This window comes from Ruditapes philippinarum, unplaced genomic scaffold (assembly GCF_026571515.1).
Source record: "Ruditapes philippinarum isolate M1 unplaced genomic scaffold, ASM2657151v2 ctg2154_1_1_1_1, whole genome shotgun sequence".
Taxonomy (NCBI): domain Eukaryota; kingdom Metazoa; phylum Mollusca; class Bivalvia; order Venerida; family Veneridae; genus Ruditapes; species Ruditapes philippinarum.
In genome coordinates this window covers 1-7,396 of record NW_026857475.1, presented here as the reverse complement: position 1 = coordinate 7,396, position 7,396 = coordinate 1, and the positions used below count along the sequence as shown (strand labels likewise).

The window sequence follows — 7,396 nt, the reverse complement described above, 5'->3', positions numbered from 1 at the left end:
TATACGAATATGATTTAGAACGTTTTTAAACAAGTAGTAGTTATGAGAAGAATAAAACATTATGACAGAAGCAAATTTTAGGCTATAGACCTGTGATTAGTCTAAGGATAAGGAAAGTCATGGAAGGATTTAATTTGAAAATACAGATAATGAAAGAAAAATTGTGAATCGAATGACAGTGCTTTATATTAATCAATTAATTTTTTTCTGTTGTTTGTTTTTCTTGTTATAGATATTTACTGATAAACAGAATAACATTTAGGATATAATTTGGAAATATAGATAATGAAAAAATGTGCACTGTAAGTATTAAATCGAATGACAGTGTTTAATGTTATTTTTCTTGTCTTTTTGAAATAGTTTATTATTGTTAAATGAATAAGTTTTTTTAAGTAGAATATAAAACATTTAAACTGATATGATAGATGCAAAATTAAACGAATAAGTTTATCTTGAACATTATACATTATCTTGAACGTAAAATTGTCTTTACCTTTCTTGCGTTTTAGATATTAAAATGCTTACCGCTAGCTTCTGTAATGTCGAGACTTTGAATGTGCTCAGCTTTAACACTGGGAAATACCGACGGGATTTGTCCTTGAATTAACGGAATAATAGTTTCCTTTCCAGCAGATTCAACTAGGGAATATGGCATGTTGACTTGGAACTTAACTGAAAAACAATGATAATAATAGATTATCATAGGCAAAACACGGCCTATACTCGTACTTCAATCCTTATTCATAACAATGCAATCAAACTACAAAGTATTTATTTTTTACAGTGGCATAATTATAAACCTTTTAGAATATCCTTTCCATTCAACAAATAAAAATGATTAATAGATAAATGATAAATATTTATGCAAAATTCTATAGGAAATAAACAAAAATCCATACTCGGGTATGAATCTTTTACTGCACAAGATCTAACATCAAGGATTTTATTCTCTGATAAAAATTTGAAAAACATTTAATTAAAACAGAGATATTTTTCTGGCGTAAAAACAACGGATTTTTTATATCGTATAAAATGTGTTTATCTTTTTCAGTCGTGGCTCTACAGCGGTAATACCCAGAGCACTCATTTAACCAGATGATCAAAATGTGACAGAGCCACTGTGTAGTATAGATAAGCATTGATTTGTAAGACCGTTTAATATGGATTTGTAAGACCGATTATTATGGATTTGTAAGTCCATTAAGAATGGATTTGTATGACCGTTTAGTATGGATTTGTAACACCATTTAGCACGGGTTTGTAACACCGCTTAGTATAGATTTGTAAGATCGTTTAATATGGATTTGCAAGTGAGAGAACAATATAACTTACTCAAACCATAAGCGTTTATTTATTTTATTTTTATATTGAAGTTAGCTCATGAGGAAGGGAGTCGGGTTAGGAATCCACGCTAATTTAAGGCTCGGGTGGGCGACATTTTTTTCGTGACATGTTATTTCTGACATTGAGTCTAATGGTCATTTGTCTCTCAGCGCTGATTAAAGAATCATGCAGGGTTAGATGCTGATCACATGCAGAGACAGATTTTAGTTATTACTGGTTAGTTATCCAGTTAGCCGGTTAACTGGATCGACAACTGAGACTTGACCAAAAATAACTTTTCCCATTTTGTCGAAATTTCAATCCAAAATACTGCAGCAGATTGTACCCCTTTATTTTCGTGCATTTTCATTGGTCATGTGAAAACCTTAGACCAATGAAAAATGTGCCTTATAGTTTCATATGATGATTTAATTAAGCTGTTATTACAAATAATAATTTAATTTTATCATATTTAAATCCGCAATACAAAAGATTATTCATTCATTATGAATTTAGTGTGAGTTGTACCAAAACAGTGCAATCAGATCTCTGTCGAGTTTTATTTTTTGACAGTTTGGGATTAAATATTACTTGCTACGTATAATCAGCGAAGGTATCAGTGTTGAGTATTTATTTATCTAAGATCTGACACCGAGGCTGTTAAGATCAATGAAACTTTGATCAGTACATGTGCTGAACATTTAGATGATAGTGATTTTTCTATACAAAATTGAAAGTTGAATAACCTTTACATTTTTAGAGTAATGATTGTTTTTCCCTATAACTGATTTTTATCAATACGTATACGTATGATGTTTGGATGATGTTTAAGGGCTTTGGGTTGTAATAAGGGAACGGGTAATAGTGTAGGTCATGACCACGCGCCGAACACCTGTGGTTCCAAATAAAAAGCCGGTCAAGTGTATTAAAAAAAATCAAATTCTTACAGTTTTTAGGGATAATTATATATTATGATTTTTTATTACCTATCACTCCAGGTGTAACTTCTTCAGCAACTGAAATAAAAGAAATTAAAGATTAATGATGACATCAGATTTAAATGTGATCTTCAAATTGCCATGTTTAGGTTCTATATTACTAGCTACCTTACATTATAGCACAGGAGGTAACGCCTGATTGATTATTATTCTACAATGTTCCATTGCTCCGCACCCACAGGCGTATTTGTGTTTACTATTTTTTTGTCCATGGACCCGCTTTTTATCAATTTATCACTTCGAGTTACAGCTAAATATAAATTCGGAAGCACGATTTTCTTTCGATTTCTATTATGTAAAGTCATATATTGGTCTCCCTTTCGGTGATTCGCAGAATGCCATATTAATAAATGACATCGAGAACAAAGCTATAAATAGATATAACCTTAACATTAAGAAAGGCCGAAAATCTATTTATAGAAGTACATTAATTAACTGCTGATGGTAATTGAACGAAAACATATTCAAACATAAATTGCACCCTTTATTACTTATCGAAAGAAAATTGATAGACCCCCCTGATTCAGTTAAATCTTCGAACCCTGGTGTCCGATTTTTGCAATAGAAAGATAGGTCAAATCGTTTATGGTAGTTTAATTTGGAATGTTTGATTTGCGCGATACTGCGAATGTATATCTAAATATGAACCTTTCGCCGGGTGTTATGGTCTATTGATACACACACACACTGGTTGGTCAGACGACGGATTTTGGAAGCAATTCAACAAAATAGTAATCATCTCACGCAATAATCAATTAACAATAGCGTCTTTGTCAGTAGCTCTTTATATCTTTGACTGGCATGAACATGATGTTAGTGAATTTCCTCATACCCTATGATATATGTCTTAAAATACAGGAGTACAGTCTCTCCGTTGATAAATAATGTTTCATATATCAACATTGCCATGCAAAATTATTATTCATGATTTTAAATGTACCATTATTTTTTTACGCGTATAACAAAAAATAATCTCTGAATTTGGGTCTTTTAGAAATTATCCCAAAATGTTTCATTCCATTGTGTGTTCTTCTTTCAGTATTTATCTGAGACTTAAAAATAGCTACCTGTATTTGAGTCCAAGGCATCAAAAGAAACCATTTTTCTTAATTTTGAAAGGACAAAATGCTGTTATATTACAATATTAGTCTCTTTTGTTACTATTTTTATATTGCTGTTTTGTAGATTTGTAAACAATTGTAATAAAAAAAAATTTGTTCAATTTGACTACTGTTTGTATGTTCCAAAGAAAATACATTTAATATTTTTTATTTTTAGAAAGGCCGACCAAAAAGTCATGATGAACAATGTCGTTGTCGTCCGCCCTTCACCAACGAGTATGATATACAATGTACATTTCTGGTAAAATCCAATTAATTATTGAAAAGTTTAAATGAATATCTTGGTCATCATATGTCTTCTAGTTCATCGTCAGCTTGCTGCATTTCCTGCTTGCATCAATGCTTTCTTGTTTAACATGATATACCATTTGGGCGCGAAAGATGTAACGGACATTTTGAAAACTAAAGTCGATTTGGCTTATTTAAATATGGATTTTAATATTTCCTACATGATATTAGTTTGTTGATATTGTAGAAAGTGAGTAGCATTATAGGTGAAAATGAAAATGTACATGTTTTGAATATTTTTTATCATCTAATATTATTGACTACAGTAGTGACACAAACAGAACAATGTTGCACTACTGTCATGTCACATTACATTTACAAGTCCTGTAAGTCTTGTTTGTATTTGAATTACTTTCCTTACCAGGTAGGCATCAGTGAAAACTTTTTTTTTTAATTTAAAATCTGGCCCCTCTGTCATGGACAGTGCATATGATAAGTATAATTATGCAAATTATAATGATTTACAAAACTCTCAGAATAATGTACACTTGTCCTTAATCTAAATAGAAAATGAGTTGTGCGCAGAAATAATTTGATAAGGTATCTGTAATGAGCGCATTTTTTGCGCGGAGCTTCTCAATTGCTGCATTGCAGCAACATTTGTACTTGTTCTATAATTCATCTCTATAACACTAACATTTACAAGCACCTTACTCACATTAAAGCATCATGCCTCCAGATTCACGATTATTTTAATAAAAATTCAAAAAATGAGTTTTAAATTAAAACATTGTGGAGTGAACAAAGGATGTATTTTCATATTGCAAATGGTACATACAATCCACGTAAATTACTAAAAAATAGCTTAAAATATGCAAAAAATAGCCCTTACTGCATTAGTCACTCTGTAGAAATATGGTGATAAATACTGCAAAATCAGTCACATAACATGTAAATTATTACTTGAATCTGGAACATTTTTTTACTTTTCTTAAACAAAATTCAAGTTTAAATAATTTGGTTTATCTGGAGGCATACAGTTTAAAAAAAAGAGAGAATTGCGCTCTGAAATACAATTCAAAGCGCACAGCATTATTACAATCAGTCAAATTATTGTATGACGTTCAAATAAAATGTTGTCTCGGGAAAAAAAACCTTGCCCCTTCACCAGTGACTGATTAATAAACTAGAGATGAATATTCATCAAAGTGCCGTTATACTTGACTCATATATGTACATGTATATTTCTGATAAGAACATACTAGTAGTATATGGGCCACTTTAGGGCCACTTACTGTATATCCACGTGCATACTATGAAACCAAACCAACATTACATTGCGTAATGGCATTCAAACTATAATCCAAAATGGCCGCCGTGCATGCGCAGTAAGTGGCCCTAAAGTGGCCCATAATCTACTGATACTGTAAAATTCACATCCCCAATTGTCATTTTATTACTACATGTATCAAGTTTCTTTCCTATTTTCACACTTTGTAAAAACTGAGCATTGAGCAAATTTTCTGGAAGCGGTTCAAGTAATAAAAAAATATGAAAAATTAGAAATTGCTGGATATTTTTTAAAACAACAGTCATATTGATAAAGGTAAATCTTGATAACATTAAATTCTTACCCACAAACGAAAATAGCTGTAAAAGTATATAAATCATATTTAAGTCCGCCAATTTAAAACCAACACATATATTTAAATATACTATGGAGACTTCCTATGACGATAAAAGCCTATTTTGAAATGCAGAAAAATATATCTATAAACACTGTATACTCCTAGAGAAGGTATAATTTACAAAGGCATTTTAACTTTTGAGGCTTCAAAGACAATATTCCATTAAAGTGATATCACTCATTCATTATTCATGCACGAGATCTACGTACAAATGAAATACTGGTAAACATGGGCAGGGCTTGAATTTAGTGTTTAAATGTTTTATTTTGTCACACTATTGTCGTCCTTTTTTAAGAGACTTTATCAAGCTGAAAACTATTGTTTTTGGCGTGACAGCAAATGCATCGCAGTTTTTCCCCATCTTGTATCGTCTGTCCATATTGTTGTTTTGTCCTTCAATTACCTTTCATCGTTTGATTTGTGACTTCAGATGTTGTTCGAATCAAAGGAGATATGTCATCCTGTAGGTTTAAGCAAAATCTGCCAAACCGGTTTAACGGGAGGTTGGCGTTCACAGTTTTCGGGACGTACGGGACGGACTGACGAACGGTACGGACTGACAGACCGGACGGACTGACGACAAGTGCAACGCCTAAGTGCTCCACCATTGTCCGGGGCAGTAAGAAATAATCTTTCTTTTCCCGTTTATATTTCTTTTAAGCAAATTTTCAGTCAATAGGTAAGTGAAAGACCAGAAGTTTGTTAATGAATCATAAATATTATGTAAATGTACTTTTGCATGTTTAATTTCAGTCCAGATATTATTTCTTCCTGTGGACGGTCATCTACAATGAAGCCTGTGATGTCATCTGTGGGAAATGACACAGAGTACATTAAACTTTATCAAGAAATAACTTCTGTCCATGACAGTGGTCTTCTTAGTCACCAGAGCACATCGTTCACTGTCCGGCTTTTATCTACAGGATAAAAAGGGCTTGATCTGTTTTTCTGTTATATGTACATGTTTATTAAAATAGATCCTTTTTGTGACTATCTACCAATAGTGTTAAAAATATTTGATATATTATGAAATGGCCACTAAAGTCACTGGTCTTTTCCCCTATATAAACCGAAGGAATCATTAAATGTTTTTCAAAGAAAATGTCTGATTTTGATTTAGTAAAATAGAAAAATGCATTGGTAACTGTCTATCAAGATTTTCATAAAACATATTGACAAATGTTAAAATCATGTACCCTGCATTTTGCAAGCTATGGTCTGCAATTTGCCATCACAAAGTTTTGTGTGTGGAAAAACCTTTCACAATGAATAAACCTGAACTTTATTTATTTACATGTACAAATCTATGACTTTCAAATATTTAGCTTCAGTCTAAAAGTTTGAACCACCTTTTCATCTGTTGTGTTAAGAAAATGTGGAACCCCAAATGTTACCCATTATTTTACTTCATTATGAAAAACACAATTTTTCTAGCTGTTGATCCCTTGTTATTAGCAGTTTTGGGGAGTCTTTACAAAGATTATCCATCCATTGTCCCAGGATCAAAACTAGTCAACATTTTTTGTCTACTTCATTTAACCAAACATTGCAATGTAGTCCCAGGGCTCTGTTTAATTATCTGATTAATTGAAAACTTTTAAGTCTTTAAATGAATTCACCAGAAGAACTTTATGTTTTAATAGCATAAGACAATTTTACTTTAATTACAGCAATTTAGTAATTTAGTGACTTTCAGAGCCTGAGTCATAATAAGTTTCTATACAAGCCAGTCTGTAAAAAACAAATCCATGTGGTACAAATAGGCACAGTAGTTGCAAGAAAATATCATATTGTATTTAAAATTTCTTTTGCTACATGAAATTTCCACAGTGGATCTCCTCAAGTAATCTGTTTTATTCTTCTTTTTCCTGTTTGTAGATAGCTTATAGTAGGAATTGTAGCAGGGGGAGCCAATGTACCAACCTATGGCTGAGGAGGCTGTCATTGTCCAACAGAATAGGTACTAATTTCTAGGAGTCCACCCCTTGTACAGGCAGCCACTGCGAGATATTCTCAGAGAGGATCTATGGTGGAGCCA

General features: G+C 32.1%; 1 long non-coding RNA gene across 1 annotated transcript; it reads right to left on the bottom strand.

Moving 5' to 3' along the window:
* Positions 1 to 527: 527 nt before the first annotated feature.
* Positions 528 to 5,663, bottom strand: LOC132749866 (uncharacterized). The gene is made up of 3 exons (XR_009628473.1): positions 5,305 to 5,663; positions 2,310 to 2,339; positions 528 to 672 (listed from the first exon to the last, which is right to left on the bottom strand). It is a non-coding gene; the product is annotated as an uncharacterized LOC132749866 (long non-coding RNA).
* Positions 5,664 to 7,396: the final 1,733 nt, after the last annotated feature.